Raw genomic sequence first — 18,121 nt, forward strand, 5'->3', positions numbered from 1 at the left:
AGCTTCACAGCCTGTATCCTACTGCACATGTGGGAGTCATGCTGCGCTTTCTGAATGGTCCCGCTGTCTTCTGGGGGTCCCAGAAATTTCATAGATCGCTGTGATACCAGGAAGTGGAAGTGGGAGCGGGTACCTGGTTCTGACAGGTATTCCCCCCCCCCACCCAAAAAGTGCCAAATGTGGCAGTGGGGGGGGGGGGGGGGGTACGGTGTGAACAGGCAGAGGTTCCCCTTTGTGGAGGAGCTCTGCTTTAAACCCATATGTCCTTTTTTTTTAACCACTACTTTTCCTTTATGCTGGCTTTTGAAATTTACAAATGCAGCAATTTAGAAATTTGATGAAAGGTTCAGCACTGGGAAACATTTTTTGAAATATAAATAGTGCATTTTATATAAAACTATATAGATCAGACCAAAATGAGGAGGAAAGAGGGACAGAGGGACTTTGTTCAAAGTTAGCGACAGTCCCGTGAATGTTAAATCTGTGACAGTTGGGAGCTATGACTTACTATATGAAAAAAAAAAAAGATTTTGCCTATAGCTCTACTTTAACCTTCTTGTGTTTGAGTTTATTAAAACTGTACTGTCTCCTTTTATTTTGTAAAGTGCGCAAACTGTTGGCACTAAAAAACTTTATTATTATTATTTGTGTTACAACTGTTTGTTTAGTAACTTTTCTGAATTCACTTTAAGGTTAAAGATACGAAATCTATGAAATATCTTTTATACAGAGAGTGCTACTCCATGGTCCAGGTTATGTGACCAAAATGCCTAGGTGTGTGCCTCCATGCTATAGGACAGGGATTCCCAAACTACGGCCCTGAGGCATTGTAAAACTCTGACATTCACATACATGAGTAGGCATGATGGGAATTGTAGTTCCTGAACAACTGCAGGGCCGTAGTTCTCTGCTATAAGAGATTAGCCAGTCTCAGCTTGCATCTTCCTTTTCAGTATAAATGCCTAAGCATTCAGTTAATTGACCAGCCACTACCTGATACTGGGGAAACAATTGTCACAAGTTGACTGACCTCTGAAAAAGCCCACCTTCACATTGGGCCCATTTGACATGTCGCATGCCAAATCGGAGCCTATTGCTGGCAATCTGTACAAAAAAGGAGAAAGGCTGGTGCTATGGACATCGGCTAAAACAACGTTTTATTGTAGCATATGAACAACAGTCGAATAAAAATCCAACGCGTTACCGCAATCAGGCCTTAATCATGGCTAACACATAAGTGACATAAAACAGCTTAAATAGTGTAGACTAAATCACATGATTGACCTTAAGGGTCACATGACCTAAAAAAGGGATGGTGGCAAATATCGAAACATACAAACCAAGAACACTATAAGCATACAATTTGACTTGTAATGTATAAAAAATCATGTATCACAAAGATAAAAAAGGAACAGCATTAAATATACTAAAAAAAGTATAATGCAAAAGTATATACATCCAGATATCTGTTTCTATTTAAATTTCTCTTGTGTGTTGGATGGTAAGCCTGGCTTCTACTTATTAAAAATATATATATATATATATATTTCGTTAAATTTTGTCTTTTGTGCGATACCACACAACACATTTATTACGTAACTATTTAATATTGGTTATATGCACTTGTTTTGGGTTTATTCATTATTTTATTAGAGTTGTGTTCTAGAGCCTCTGGCGGGCATTTTTTTCACATTGATACTTTGGAATTGAGCAGCACGGCACTGATTCCATTTATTTATTTCTTTGTGTGGGAACATTTTGAATGTCAGCAGCCGCAGTGGCTTTTTACCTTATCTTTTTCACCAATGGAGTATAGGGAGAACGGGGCTGAACAAATCTGGATATGTGCATACCAACCAAAAACGCAAATATGAAGCAAAAACGGCCAAGAGAATACACACACACACACATATTATATATATATATATATACATATACATACATATACATACATATACATAAGAATAAATACATATCGTTTCAGATACAAATCCACATCCCATCTGTGGGCCAAGAGGGGTGCCAGTCAGTAATCTTAAAATCCAGTAGACCGCACACTCTAATAATCCTCAGTATCTATCCACACCACGTGTTGCCGGCGACACTCTCTCAACACCAGCCTTTCTCAACCAGTGTGCCGTGGCACACTGGTGTGCCGCGGGATCACTGGAGAGAAGGGCTGTCAGATGAGCCCGATCTCCCAATCCCTTGCCGAACTGTACATCGGCACTATGAGGGAGCTCCGTAAGCCTCAGCAAAGTGAAAGTAAAGAGAAGGGGAGCGTGCTGTGCTCTCTGCTTCCCCCTCAAAACCACCTGTTTTAAGCCTGTAAATGCATCATCACTACACCGCAACCGTGCAATGCACACAGTTGCGCGGTAGTTGCAGTGCAGCTCCATTTACCCTGGGGATACCTCCAGCTGGTGCTGCGTGTAGTGCAGCCCATTCATTTCAATATGCTCCCCTACCCGCAGAAATGCAGGGAAAGAAGTCCCTGATCCTTTTAAAATTGCATTCCACCAAAGCACCCCACTTTTGCCACTATGTGGGGTACCAGTAAGAATTAATGGTACCCCTAAAGAGCAGACCATTTGTCTGTGTGTCAAGAACTGTGTGACATGAACAAGCCTTGAACAGGGGTGCCACAAGACTGAAAATACTTTTTAAAGGCACCCCGACTGGAAAAAGGTTGAGAAACACTGCTCAACACCATTAAAGCTAAAATAACTCATATTACCTTCATGCACATCCCTGAAGTGTTTGGATACAGTGGAGATGTTTTTTAGTATTTTCATTTATACTATCACAGAAATGTTCTGCTATGTGGGAATGAAGTGGACAAATTGTACAACCAACGTACTGCAAACTACATGCAATGCATTTGATTAGATAAACATAATCGGTACCACAATTGATGTTTTCCTCTATTTTGAACTCTTCTTTAGTCTTGATAGAAACAAAACTCTTGCTGGCAATGGCACTGTCTGAATCAGAGTGACGCCGACTTTGCGGCGCAGCACCGATTCCAAAAATATGTTTCTGCACTACTTTTGGCGATTTGGTTACTTTTGGAGACGATGTTTGTCAAATCGCCCCCCGAAAATCGGACTGAAATTCCGGTTTGAAATAGTGCAGCTGAACTCGCACGATTTTAAACTCGCCCTCAGAATTAACCTAGGCAAAATGTGATAAATAAACAGGGCTACTAAAATACAGTGTCCCACCAATCTTGTTAATTTACAAAATCCTTCTCCATAGAACTTCAGTATGCTCCACCAGGTGACACTATTGCCCTCTCTTAGCTTACTCCCAATGACAGTATCTATGTTGCACCCATAGGATCAGCCTCCACCACATCAGCATATGTCACTGACAATAGGCGGGGAACCACTGCGCTCTCATACATATGTGTGATAGGGGGGACCTTGCTCTCTGAGGGCAAGGTCCAAATAAATTGCTTTACTTGTCCATTTATAGCCGGCAATCCTTAGCTAACAACCTAACCTGTGCAGGTCTGGATTTGCGCAACTGCTGATAATGACTTAGGGTGGGCCAGGAAGAGGGGCTGTTATTTGACATTCATAATAATAATGAAATGAACCAGACACCCAGCTGAACCCTGTGAAGGGATTGTGATAAAGTGTAGCTGGGACAGATGTCAGTGAGAGGGAACAGCAATGGCAAGAGGGAGAAGGTTCCCCACTGATCTCCATAAATCAATAAGACATATCACAGCATAACCAAATCACAATGGTTTGCTACAAATAAAAAAGCACATTTCCTGAGCTCACTCATATGACATGAAGTCTAGGCAGACTAGATCACATGGTCGATGGCCATGAGTAGCATTGTAAGGGTTTTCACTGTATCAGAGACTTCGGTCAGCCAGATCCTGTCTGTCAAAGTAGCTCTAAAGACAAAAGTTTTTTTTTTTTTACCTTAAAGAGGAAGTAAAGTATTTATTGTACCTACAGGTAAGCTTATATTAAGGCCTACTTGTAGGTACTGTAAATATCTCCAAAACTTGCACAGTTTAGGAGATATTCCGAGTACATTCAGCCGATGACGTCATGGGCGCATGCACTCTGAAGGTCTGGCGCGAACCCGGAAGTAACACCGGGGAAGATGTCAGCCATCTCAGGGGTGTGTGAATGCCGCTGAGACCGCTTCATTCTAAGGTAAGTAGTTTAAAAAGAGCTCATATGCGATGCATACTAGCTCATTATGCCTTTGTCTTACAGGTTTTTTTTTTTTTTTCCACAAGGTTTGCAACCTCTTTAATGCATTCTCTGCAATAATGTAGAAGTCCAGCCTTTTCCCAACTATACCTTAACCTGCTTCCACCCCTCTTCTAAACCCAATTCTAGCTACATTATTCTGAGGGTGCTCCGGTCTGATCACATGATCTCTCAGTGAAGAGGAGAGATCGCCGAAAATGGGTGCAGTGTCTTACGGTAATACCACCCATAGACTTACTATGGGGCATCCGTAGCCCACTGTCCTTCCTCTACACTGAAGCTACCTCTGATGGCTGATCATGTGACCAGCCTGAATTGCTCTCAGAATAGGTAAGTATAAGCAATTTCCCTTCATAGGCTAGATAGAATAGGGTTTAGAAAAGGATGGGAGCAGGTTTAGGCTTAGTTAGGAATAGGCTGGACTTCTACGTTAAGGTAAAAAAAACCTTCCATGACCAGATTACCCCCAGCCCCCCTAAAAATATTTGCAGTAGCACTGCTCTCTCCTCCTCACACAGGACACACAAGTAGCAGTGTGAGCCATTGGCTCCTGCTACTGTCAATCAAATCCAGTGAGGAGAGAGGGGGGCGGGGCCGAGCCATGCTGTGTGTGTCCATAGATGCCTGCCCAAGTGCCCCCAACCAACCACACATCTTGCTATGGGTGCACTTGGAGAAGAGGAGCAGATAGCACCGGTGGGGGACCCGTGAATTGGAGGTAAGGGGCCATTCTGTGCCATGCAATGCATAGAGCGTGTAAGTATAACATTATTTTAAGAAAATAAAATTATACAAAAAAGAAAAACACAGGAGGGCGCAAGCACCTAGTGCATTACTGGAGATTTTATTGTAGGAATGTAAAAAAGGACAAAATGAATAAGAAAAAAAGAAAATAATAAATGTGCTAGGCACAGTCCAGTGGAGGGTTCGTGAGACCTGAGGTGCAATTCCTCAACGATGGATTGCTGGCGCGTTTCGGTAGCATACTCAATTCTTTAGAGCTAAAGCTTAGCTCTGAGGAAGGTAACAGGCTCCCGAAACACGTAAGCTAGCTTTAGCTCTGAGGACAGACTATGTTACCAGAACGCGTGAGCTAGCCAGCATTGAGGCATTGCACGTCAGGTCACACGAATCCCACACTAGACTGTGCCTAGCATTTATCATGTTCATTTTTCTTCTACCTTTGTGAGTATTTTGCCCTTTTTTAAACTCCTACAATAATAATAGGTGCTTGCACCCTCCTGTGGTTTCTTTATAGTTGCCTACTGGATTTCCCAATGTGAGGAGGGCTGTACCGACTGAGCATTTCTGACAGATGTCCTCTTGTTGCATCTTAGGCTGGCCATACACGGTTAGAATCTCAAAATTTTAACTGTTAAAGAGCAGGCTGAATGTACCAAAACCTTGGGTACAACCAGCCTGCCGGATTCACTTGCAATTATCTCTAGCGGCTGCTATAGCCGTTAGCAATAGTCACTATCTTCTCCCACCCGCTTCTGCCCCCCTGCTGGGGGAAGACAATGGCCCAGCAGGAGGGGTTTCTGCATCAAGACTGTCTGTGTTGACGGGGGAATCAAGCCATTTCTTTCCTGCAATCCGTGGTTGCAGAAAATAAATTTGCTCAACGTATGGCTGGCCATAGAGTGATTGTAAAGGAAAACATTTTATTAACAACATTTTATTAACAAACATGTTATACTTACCAGCTCCATGCAGTGGTCTTGCACAGAGCAGCCCTGATCCTCCTCTTCTCGGGTCCCCCGCTGGCACTCTGGGCCCCTCCCCCTTGCCGATTGCCCCTATAGCAACCAGCTTGTTGTGGGGTCACTCGGGCTCGCTCGCTCCCAAGCTGGCTCCCTGCGTACATAAGACACAGAGAGCACAACTCAGCCCTGCTCCCTAGTCCCACCTCATTTGCTGTGATTGATAGCAGTGGAAGTTAATTGCTCCGGCTGCTGCATCTCAGCCAATCAGGAGGGAGAGACCCAGGAGAGCCTCGGGTCTTATGCACATCGCTGGATCAAGATTGGGCTTTGGTAGTTATTGGGGGGGGGGGATGCGCACTGAAAGATTTTTACCTTCATGCATCTTCAGCCTTTACAACCACTTTAAGACCTCTGGGCAGTACTCTAAGCGCTGGGACTGATTGTGTGTTCTGTGCTTTCAAAGTAAAAGGATACCTTTCCAACTGCTTAAAGATGGCCATACATAAAGATTCGACCATACATGTTCACAGAATGGATAGACAAATCCATCTTGCCAGGCTACTGTATTCAGAATACCGGAACAGCAGATGCATCTATATTGGATGCAGGCTCTGTTTGGACAACAATTTTCTTTCTGTCTCCTTAGATTTTCTAATCCAAGCCCTGCCTTAGAGGATTAAGATCATGTACTCAAAATTAGTAAACCTGGCTGCCCCTTGTACAATTTTTGCCCTATCCACAGGTTTTAAAACATTGGCACATATGTTGTTTTTTTTCACATTAAAAAAATAATTAGCCTTGCATGTCTAAATAACATTAAAAAGATTTCAGTTCCACTGTAGAAGATTTACAGAAAAAGTACAGACTTTATATTTTGGCTCTATGTATGTGTCTCTGGGCCCAGTTTATAATTATAGTGGAAAAACTCTGCAGTGAAAAATCCCAACAGAGTTGTCATTAGGAGGGGATCTTCATCTCCTTAGAAAGTTCATTTTGTTAACTGATTTACATTGCAAAGTATGCAGCAGAGGAAGAGAGACTCCCTTGCCGTTTTTTTAATGGTCAAGACAAGAAAGGAAGCAGAGCCCAAGATATCAATATGCAAGCCTCTTCACTAGAATTACCAAGACACCTTGAAAATTAGCTGATCAGTTATTGCACCAGCATTTTCATACAACTAAAACATCAGTTTAGGGTGGACTGGCCCTTGATTTCACAGAAAAAACACAGAACAAAATAATGAAAGCTGAAACATATTTTGGTGCTATAGTTTACTATACATTGCACATCATTACAGCTGCTGTGCTGCCATATTAAATAAGCTGCCATTGTTCCATTTTAGTTGCTATGATCAGTGCATGCTGGGCCTAGTAGTTACTCAGCTGCAGCAGGTTCCCCAACTCTGCGTGGTTTACCCATTCTCAGCACAGACAGCGTCAGTGCCCCGTCTTGTCATTTTAACAACTTCCCTCATTTCGCACCACCAGCCTCATTGTAGAAGGGGGTGCTGTTTTCCACCAAACTCCAAAAAAATGTGCCAGGATCAGCAAGAACAGCTCCTTCTTGCAGGTCCTGTCTGGGAGGGAATTAATCAGTCAGGCGACTCATCCCGTTAAAAAAAAGCTCTCAGCTGCTGCAGCACAGCTTGAAAGGCAAAGCTGCCAATCACAGCGGCTGATAAAGAGCTATGATTGACAGCTGAGCTTTGTCAGTTTCTGCAGAGGCGCAGTATCCTGCTGCATTGACCTCACAACTCCACAAAAGCCTGAACTGACACGGCCACCTATCCCCCCATCCAATCTCCATGCATCAACCGAGGCAACAAAACGCAGACGACGTGGGCTGCACCTGACTGACACCAAAACCCAGCTGCAGACAGGCAGTCTCAATATCTGGTACCAGATTCAGAAACCCTAATAGTCACTCTCTAGCCGCGTCCCTCCAAAAGCATCACCTCCAGCAACTTCAGGGTTAATATGCGTCAATACTTTTTCACGCAGACATCAAAATAGAAATCTATCCTGGACGCTAGTCGCCTATTCTGCGCACAGACAGCGAGGGTCGCAGAAAAAGGGTTAACCGTCTAGCCCGGCTACAACAGGGTTAATTCTTCATGGAAACAGACGCTGCTTGATTAGATGGCAACAATCTCCGCACTACACAAACTGCAATGTAAAAAGCGGAGGGATCATGGATGGCATCGATCTCAGTTAATGCAGAATGCCAGCAGGGGGTTACGACATCCCCCATTACAGTACCTGAAGCCCCCCTCCCGGTAAAAGAATGGAAAATCTAGAGAGGACCTTACATGAGACATCAGCTCGGTGCCTTGGCTCGCCTCATTACCTAGTATGGAGGAAGCGTCTGTGTGTGTGTGTTTTCTCTGTCTTGTGCAAGTTGGTCTGTGAGTCAGCATTAACACACATGAGTACAGCGGGAGCCCAGCCGAGCCTGATGCAATGAACGCAGACTGGGAAGGAGGAGAGAGAGAGAGAAGAAAAAAAAAGTAAATTAGTTGGACTCCAGCCCTGTGCCGTAATTCAGTTGCCGTTACTTTTCAATTACTGCATAGACTGCTGCTCACTGGAGGCTGGGAAACTGAAAGCTGGGTTTGGTGCTGTCAGGGAAGCATGGGAACATGGAGATTTTAGGGTGTAGGCCCACTGGAAGCCATGACCACACTAGCAGGCCAAATTAGAAGGATAAGCCTGTTTGAAGTTTTCTTTGGGGATAAAGTTGCATCTTTTGGCATTCCCAGGGCCCATCGAGAAGAGCAGGTTTGTACACGATGGTCCCAATGGTCCCTAATTTACAGGGACAGTCCCTGGTTGTGAAGAATATTTTTTCTGGAAAGTTTTGGAAATGTTCCTGGATTCCAGCACTGGTTAAGCGTGCAATGAAAGTCATCTTTTTCACATTATATACAAGTTATTTAGTAAGACCTGATGTTTTACAAGCAAAATATTTTATAAATCAGTTAAGGAGGTAACCAACAGGATGGTGACTATAGGAATCTGTGGTACCATCAGAGCATCTCCCATCTGGCTGAAGCTAAGAAGACCAATTTCACCTCTTTTGAAACTATTTCAAAATGCTGGCAGCTATGACATATTTGGTTTCATGTTTTACTTCTCCCAATAGGCTGTGGGCTAAAAACCAAATAACACAGAACGAGTGTGAAGCACGGGAAAGATTTCTTAAAACAGTCAATATCTGCATTGGGTTATTATTATTCATTTTCCAAGACCTACTTCATAGAAGCCACGGATTCCATGCACTGCACTGATGATAGCCAACATACCTGAAACAGCTACATGTTAGGAGGTGGCTGCCTAATATTAGATTGTGGGAAAGTAGGAAGGAAAGGAGCGCCCAGTGTCCAAAGAACTGCTGCAGCATGCTTCTGCAACCACAGTTGGCACTCACTCACTTTTCTACCCTGAAGAAGGAAAAAGTATTTTTTCCCCTGAAACGCATTGGCTTGATGTACTTGCTGCAATTCTCAATATACATCTTCTAACCCATCTTCAAACTCACATTTCTTTGGACACAAGGCACTCCTTCCTTCTTCATTTTTCAAGTGTAAATGCAACCAAAAGGCCGTACCTAAAAAGGCAGCAGCCCAAGCCCCACACAAGGTTCACCACCACCATCATCTATTGGATCTATCAAACCACTGGAAGGTCTTTCTTCCCACTCGCACACGTAATCACCCACCCACGAACATTGACTGATCGAGTCTGTCCAGCGCAGTATCCAGCACAAACGTAACATTACACTGTATCTGTTCCACAAACTAACTGCTCTGCATTCACAGTTGTCTAAGGAGTAAAAAGGAAGGATTTCCTCTGACCTGCACACTGTCCCTAGATGAGGCATATACCCCTTATTCTTTATAATTCTCAAAATGTATATTATGAAAATATAACAGCTTTTGGATAGTGATCTGCTGTATGTGTTGGCAGATAGATACCCCTGTCCTCAGAGAGAACATGAAGCTGTAGCCAGACATGAAAAAAAACACTTCAGATGGTCAGATTATATCTGCATATTTGGCAGTCCTCTAACTACTATTATTATTATTATTATTATACAGGATTTATATAGCACCAACAGTTTGCGCAGCGCTTTACAATTTGAGGGAAGACAATACAGTTACAATACAGTTCAGAACAGGAGGAACTAGAGGGCCCTGTTCTATGTGCAGCTTTAAACGAAACCTGTACTCCAAGAATACATAGGCTTCCTTTGCTGAGCTCCTGCTGAAAATGCTAGTTGTCTGGCCATCATGCTGGTCTAATGGGTTCTATACGGTCTTGGCCAACCACCTAAAACAAGTATACAGATCAAGACTTCATAAATGACTTTGATTTGCATACTCGCTCTGAATCGGTGAGTTTCAAAATATTGTAGACAAGACAGCCAAGTTATTAGCATTTTCAAGGAGAGGTCCACAGTAGCAGTCTTCATATATCCCCAGGCAAAGGTTTCCTTATTTCCTTTAAGGTGTCTGTAGTTATCAGAAGCAGTCATGGCAGGATCCAACAGCGCTCAGACAGTCCACTTTACTTGTAGTTCACAATCAGGAATGTTATTCCCACTAAAGGCTTGTGTCTATGGGCTTTTTTTTGCATTCCTTGCAATATGATAAAACATGTTCAGGCATCGATTTTGGCCCCTCACCCCCCCCCCATACTTACCTGAGCCCTCATTTGATCCAGTGCTGTGCATGTCTGCAGCTCCTCTCTCCCCTCACTTCTGAGTCTCACTGGCTTTGCTGGGACACCAGGTGCCATTGGCTCCCAGTGCTGTCCATCAAAGCCAGCGATAAAGGAGCGGGGGGCAGGGCCCAGTCCCGCTGTCTGTGTCAGTGGACGCACGCAGCAGCAGGGCTCAGGAGTGCCCCCTTGGGAAGTGGTTTCTGTGGGGGCGTTGGACAGAGAGGAGGTGCATGGAGCGCCAGCAGGGGACCCGAGAAGAGTAGGTACGGGGGCACTCTGTGCAAATACATTGCACAGGGCAGGTAGGTATTAAGATGTTTTGGGTCTTTTTTTAAAATCCCTTTATAATTACTTTAAGTGAGTTTTGTAATTGAAAACCCTCTTGAAACAGGTCAACTGCAGGTTAGAATAAGGTCAACTGTAGACCAAATGTACCCGTCAATGCATTCTGAATGATCTCAGAAGTGTCATAAAATGATAAAATTAATACAGGCCCAAAGCCCAATGACACAGGCCAACAAGATGGTCTCCTTGACAGCAACTTGCCCCTTTCACCAGACAGCAGTCAACTGATGGATGAGTACAGACAACTGATAACGGAGCCTTGTACATAGGGCTTGTACAATTTGACCAGAAGCAATCCGCAAGCAATGATCATCTCAAGTCTACGAACTGTGTAGGTTTCATAACAGAAGTGGACGAATTTCAAGGCAAGATATTTTTCCTCTTTATATATTTACATCTGGTCACCTTCGAGGCACCACAAGAGAATCATGGATTTCTATATCTGTTGCTCAGTGTCACGCCATTCCCAGGACCTAATAATTTGATTACCAGTTTTACAGGGAACTGGCTGTGCCAAGCTAAATATACTAAATGCTAATATTACTACACGTGACTTGTCAACAAGGAGAAAACATGGGGTAATCTCTAAAACTGGAGGAATACTGTACAGCGGTATTATCCTAAGCTGTCATCCATCAAATATTATTGCCCGTTTCATTCTACAAAAAAAGATGGCAGTTGGTTGGCTCAGCTAGCATCTCTTTCCCTTGATTTCTTAAAAGACGTTAAACTTTTTTTGTAACAAGTTCTAAAAAGATTTTTCAATTTACAACATTTTGGTACAAAAAATGTTTTTTTTTCAATCTTGAATAACCATTTAACTACTGACCTCAGCATATTTACATGCCTTCTCCCAAGACAAGCTTACTTCCAGTAGGGCTAATGACTCTGTCCTTATACATTTGACAGTGCTGGGTACCTATCCTGAACAGCCAGTCTCCAAGCACCAGGACTGCCACATGGGTGGAAGAGTGTCACATGCTCCCTATACCTGAAAGTATTTAGGATTTTCTTTACTCGTCATTGAAAGGAAGGTGGCATTATGACAAATTGTGAGCATGACAGTCTGGCCTCACATGAATTGGCTAAATGACATGAGTTGGCTAATAAGGCAACCATTAAACCCCAAAAATGTAAAAACGAAAAAAGAGCAGTCTGCGTGGCACATCACCAGACAAGATGCGAATCTTGTAATAAGAGCTGGTCTTTTAATATGCTGGTCATTTTAAGCTGAAAATCTGCTTTATGAAAACCTATCACTTTCATTCTACTGGTGTGTGCAAATTAGCCACCAAAAAATTTAATTTTTTCCCACTATTAACTGTCACTTATAGTATAAATCAGTGGTCTTCAAACTCCAGCCCTTGGCTTGCTTTTTATCCGGTCCTTGGGACACGATTTTATACACGGATACCAAGAATGGGGCAAAATTTCCCCCTACTGACACCAATGATGGGACACTATTCGTCGCACTGACACCAACGAAGGAGCACTATTCCCCCCATGGACACCAACAATGGGGCACAATTTCTCCAAGTGACACAAACAATGGGGCCCTATGACACAAATAGAGGGGCACAATTCCTCCCAATGACACCAACACAGGGGCACAGTTCTTCTCAATGACGTCGACTGGGCACAATTTTTCCCAGTGACACTAACAATGGGGCCCAATGACACTAATGAAGGGGCACAATAACTTCCAATGACACAACGATTGGACACAAATTCTCCCAATGACATGGACAATGGGGCACAATTCCCCCACTGACACCATGGATGGGGCACTATACCTGCCACTGACACCAATGATAGGGCACTTTTCCTCCCAGTGACACCAATGATGGGGCACTATTCCTCCCAGTGACACCAATGATGGGGCACTATTTCTCCGAGTGACACCAATGATGGGGCACTATTCCTCCCAGTGACACCAATGATGGGGCACTATTCCTCCCAGTGACACCAATGATGGGGCACTATTCCTCCCAGTGACACCAATGATGGGGCACTATTCCTCCCAGTGACACCAATGATAGGGGAAACTATTTCTCCCAGTGACACCAATGACGGGGCACTATTTCTCACAGTGACACCAAAGATGGGGCATTGCTTTTTCCCCACTGATATTGGTACCGTTTTACTCCCAATGGCCACACTCTGGCCCCCTAAAGTTTGAAGGACAGTAAACTAGTTCTTTGTTTAGAATGTTTGGAGACCCCTGGTAAAAATGGCCAATTGTGAAGGCTGAGAACTATCAGAATGCATCAGTATGACTACACAGTATGGGTCATCAGCAACTTCTACAAATGCCCATATCCATCGCTGTTAATGACCATGTCTATTACAGCCTGGGCTCCCTGCAGTAAAGCAGACATACCAGGGAACCCTATCTGTCAATCTACAACCAGCTTTACACATATTTAGGAGTCCCAGGCAGCAGACTCACTGCCTTTTATGATGTACTTAGGATAAATGGCCTTACACAGTAGGGTACTGGGAACAGGGCAGCCATTGGAAATTTTGGGGCCCCTTACACAGCTTTAGGCCTGGGCCCCCCCTGGACCTGACCATCAACATTCCCCAGGGCCCCCCACTGGCTGTCCAACCAAGTCCCATCCCATGTCCTCCTCTATCCCATGTTCTCTTTTATCCCATGCCCTTCTACTTCTCTATCCCATCTCCCCAATCCCATGTCCTCCTCCTGCAGTCTCATCTCCTCCATCCCATGTCCTCCTTCTCCAATCCTATCTCCTCCATCCAATCTCCTCTCTCTTGCACTGTGCACACTTCCTGGTTGTCGGGCCTGGGCCCCTCCTGATGCTCAGGCCCCATACAGGTGTATCACCTGTACCCCCCTGATGGCAGCCCTGACTGGGAAACATCTTATTAGGCCAACCTTATCCATAGCACATGCAGTAAGAATTTGCCTTTGAAGTCACCCCACAGCTGGTCATACACTGGCAGATTTTCAAACAAACATTCGTACGAAGATTCTCAGTACATGCGATGACTTGCCAAATGTCAATAAAAAGTACTTCAAAAATTTGTATGCTTTTAGCATTCAATTTTAGAATGATGGACTTTTGCAAAAAAAAAAAAAAAAGACTCCATTTACTATCAGAAATTCATTATGTTCAGAAATGTTTTCCATCCCTCTCCTTTAATTTTTTTCACTACTGCGGTCGAAAATGGAATGTCAATGTGACCCCTCTAACGAACATTCTGAAAACAGACATTCCGCTTAAATATCTATTGGTATATGGCCAGCTTAGGACACCGATTTGTACAGTGGGCTCCTCTGACCAAGAGATCTCTGGTTGGACTGACCCTCAACTAAATCCAGACCAAAGAAAATCATTTATCTATTGGCCACATGGTCTCCTTGTTCAATCACCAGCCAATCACTGACAATTTTTTTGTTTTAAGTAACAAAAAAAAAAAAACTTGACAAACTTTTTTCAGCACCAGTCTTTTAGGGAGAAGAAACAATGCCGAGCAGCTACAAAAGTTTGATACTACATTGTAAAGCAGAGAATTTTCTTTGGTTTTGAAAGCCAGGTCAGGGTAAAAATTCCAGGGCTCCGAGCATTTCATCCTTACGTCCCCAGCACCTTCGTACATTGACAGTCTGGGTTATGGGCGCGCTTTGTTGTCAGCACATCACCAAGGCAGCTGTGTTTACCTTGTTCGCCTCTGTAAGCAACAAGGAACTGTTTATGACACATCATACAGGCGATCTGTCTAATGTCTCGCTTCTGTTTAGCCACAGACACGTTTTTGATTTGTCTGCCTCTTCTGGCGCTGGCCAAATTCAATTTTGGAATGCATGTCAACAAGATCGCAATGTGCCATCCTGAGCCTATGCAGAGGGGCTTGATAAGGAAAGAAATAGCAACATACATGAAGAAAGGAATTTAACTATGTAGAACCTAGATCAAGGTCAGGTACAAACGTGCCTAAGGCTGCTGAGATGATTCACAAGATTCTCAGAAGCTCAAGTTTTATGCAGCTATTTCTTCTCCTCTCCATGAGGTCAGTTGCTGGAATCCAAGAGAAAACAGACAGAATGCTGCTTCCAACAGTAGTTCTGGATTCATTTGATAGAACTTTGTCATAGTAATAAAAGGAATGAAGGCCGTAAGAAAGGGTTGTATCCTGCCAAGGGCATCTCAACTTTTAAAAACAAAGCTGTAAGCCAGATAAGTGAAACATGGACAATACCATAACCATTCATGTGTTTCTTAAAGTGGTATTAAAACCAAAAGCAAACATTTATCATTATGCATCTTAGATGTGATGGCTGCATTAGTATTCTTTTTTAGGATTACTTTCCTTTATTTTCACCTGGTGATTCTAACAGAAAGTCTTCTTTTTCAACAGGACAAGCCATCCCGCAGACATAGCAGTTAGGCCCCTTTCACACGGGCACCTCCATGAAGCGGAATCCACTTGCTCAGTGAAGGATCTCTCAGCTGATCCCCGCTAAGCAGGCGGATGACAGGTTTGTCCCGCTCTCCTCTATGGAGCAATTGCATGGAAACAGTCCGCCCGTCCATTTCCATCCAATGCCACCTGATCCGACCCGTAGAACGGATGGGGAATAGATCGACCATCCATCTGTTTTTGGCGGACAGGATTGGACTGGGTGGAGGTGGGTGTCCGCTGACATCTGCTGCTCCATAGAAGAGACTATAGGGTCCAATCAGGTCCACCTGAAAAAGGGACAGAGGGACCTGATCGGATCGTCCGTGTGAAAGGGGCCTTAGAGGGACGAGACAAACCATTTTACTACTGAACTGAAAGGGGTGACTGTAATGATCAGATTTTATTTCTTTATGTAAAACCTTTATTTCAAAAGGAACAAGTCTGCTTGCTGTAACTGCTTATAAAGTATTTGGCTCCATGCTCACTATAAGCTAAAAAAATGCCAGAAAAACGCTCATAATTAGCGTTTTTTGTGCCGGCTTTTAGCAGCGCATCAGCAGCTTTTAGGGGCGTTAGCTTTTTTGGCATTTCCTGTAATGGGACTAATCCCCCTTTTTTTTCTGTGCAGTTCCTCTGTAGAAAAAAAAAAAAAAAAGGAGCATTCAGTGTTTTTTTTTTTGAAGGCACATCACTCCAAAAAATGCAAAAAAAAAAAAAAAAAAGGGGGGGGGGGGTTTCTGCTTCTAGAAGCTGAAGCTTCAAAAATGCTTCTAGACTAAAACAGTGTTGCATGGACACATACAGTAGAATAACACTACTTATTTCTAAAGCAAAAAAAAATGCTCAAAAGCTGCTGCTAGAAGCCAGTATGCATGGAACCTTAGGGCTCATGCACACAGCAGCTCAAAAAAAAGCTGCTTTTACAGGCATTTGTGCTTTTTTTTCCCTCTGCCTAAAAGCTTGAAGCAGCTTGTGCTTTTTTGTGCTCTTCTGCATGTTTTTATTGAGCTTATTTGAGCTTTTTTCACAAACTCTTCCCTCAGCTAATTTTTCCTTTTTTTTGTGTGCGGTTTTTCACTTTTTTTGCGCGTTTTTAGGCACATAGGCATCTTTTCCGCTTGAAAGCTCCTCTCAAATACACGAGTTTGGTGGCGGGGCTTCTGCCTGTAAGCTGTTGAAAGAGGCTGACCTGGGTGCCGGTCCAGGCATGTGGGTAATGTCGTGATGATGCCCGAACCTGGACCGACTTTGTGACAGCAGAGAGTGAACTTCAGCCCGCTCTTTCTAGGACCAAGATACACATTGTGTAGATAGCTGGATCCTATAGAAGTCCTCTGAGCAGGATCTCCCATTCTCCGCCTTGTGCTGCATTTCTGGCGCTGCAATGGTTAATAGCCTAAGTTTTCTGTGAAGCTGCAGTGGGCAAGCTCCCAACAGGGACCAGTTATCCTACTGCCATGTCCTTCATTGGATAATTGTTTCATCCAGTGCCCAGGGCAAAGATGCCAAACTGTGCCCCCCTCCTTCCCTTAGGATTAGGGTCAGAGCACCCTCATCCCTGCAATAAACCATTGCGCCCAGGGAAGCCACTCCCTCCTGCCCACCCCTTGTCCCGATCCAAATGATCACTGAATAGGGGAGATAATCCTGTGCTTCTGCTGACTCTCCTCCATTCACAGAATGTCTTACAAGCAGTGCGCACTATAAAACAAGTTTCCCCAATAGAGGGGGAGGAGAATGCAGTTGTCACTGCAGGTTCACAGAAGATACTGAGCCAATAACCCCCACAGTGCCAGAACTTCAGCAGCAGAAAGAGGATGGATCATCTGTGCACAGAAGATTTCTACAGGTTCCAGCTGTCTGTACGTCATGGGAAATGATAGTTCATTAAAACTACAAGCTGACAGCCACAAAGGCTGTTGGTACTTGTAGTTTCCCATTCACACAGCACTGCGAATGAATGATGTGGCTGGGTGGGCACCCAGAGAAGGTGCCTGCTGGCTGTCACTGGGAAGGGGGGGGAGAGGCTGCAGCTGCTGAAACATGTTACATGTACCACTACGGGTGTAACATGTTCCAAAAGGTGAACTTCTCCTTCAAAGTGGAACTAAACTCTCAGAAATACTTAACTTCACCTCCCGGTGATGTGGCGGTTACATTCCTTGCTGGATGCTGTCATCTTCCCCCCAGGCTATGTCCAAGTGTCGGGTTTTCGACGCGTTCATTGGCCAGCGGTGGAAGGATGTCATCCTGTGCATGCGCATGGGAGTCCGTCATTCCGGCACAGCTGGAGAGCACATTTGCAGCTCAGTGTGCATTTAATAGAAGACTGCAAGGAGGCAGGCAAGTGTTTGTTACTGCAGAAGTAATATTGCAGGTCTCTTCTGACATAAAGAGCTGGCTGCTCACAGATATTTTTAATTAGTTTAGTTCGACCTTAAAGTCTGTTTAAAACTCAGAAGTCCATTTATTAATGTATTCAGACAACATTTACACAACTTTCACACAGGATTTACACATTTTCCCAATTAAGGCGATTTATAAAAATGTGTAAATCTTAAGTGAAAGTTGTGTGAATCTTGTTATAAAACCTTTATGCATAGACTTCAAAGCGTCCATCTAAAAGTACAGGGTGACAACACTGCTGTGCAAGAGTTCCACTTTAAGTTCATCACCGCAAGTC

The 18,121-nt window shown here is 43.8% G+C and overlaps 1 protein-coding gene across 4 annotated transcripts in view; it reads right to left on the minus strand.

The window, feature by feature from the left end:
- The window catches only part of NACC2 (NACC family member 2), a 260,461-nt gene that overhangs the window by 88,124 nt on the left and 154,216 nt on the right, over positions 1-18,121 (minus strand). The window contains exon 1 of one of the 4 annotated variants that reach the window (XM_082262811.1): positions 8,291-8,640. The exons of 2 other annotated variants lie outside the window; for them this stretch is intronic. The gene's annotated coding sequence lies outside the window, so the exon portion shown is untranslated. Of the gene's footprint in view, positions 1-8,252; positions 8,641-18,121 lie in introns of those variants that run through there. One more of the 4 variants, XM_082262810.1, reaches the window with a different exon arrangement.

Source organism: Pelophylax lessonae (genome assembly GCF_965119305.1).
Source record: "Pelophylax lessonae genome assembly, chromosome: 7".
NCBI lineage: Eukaryota > Metazoa > Chordata > Amphibia > Anura > Ranidae > Pelophylax > Pelophylax lessonae.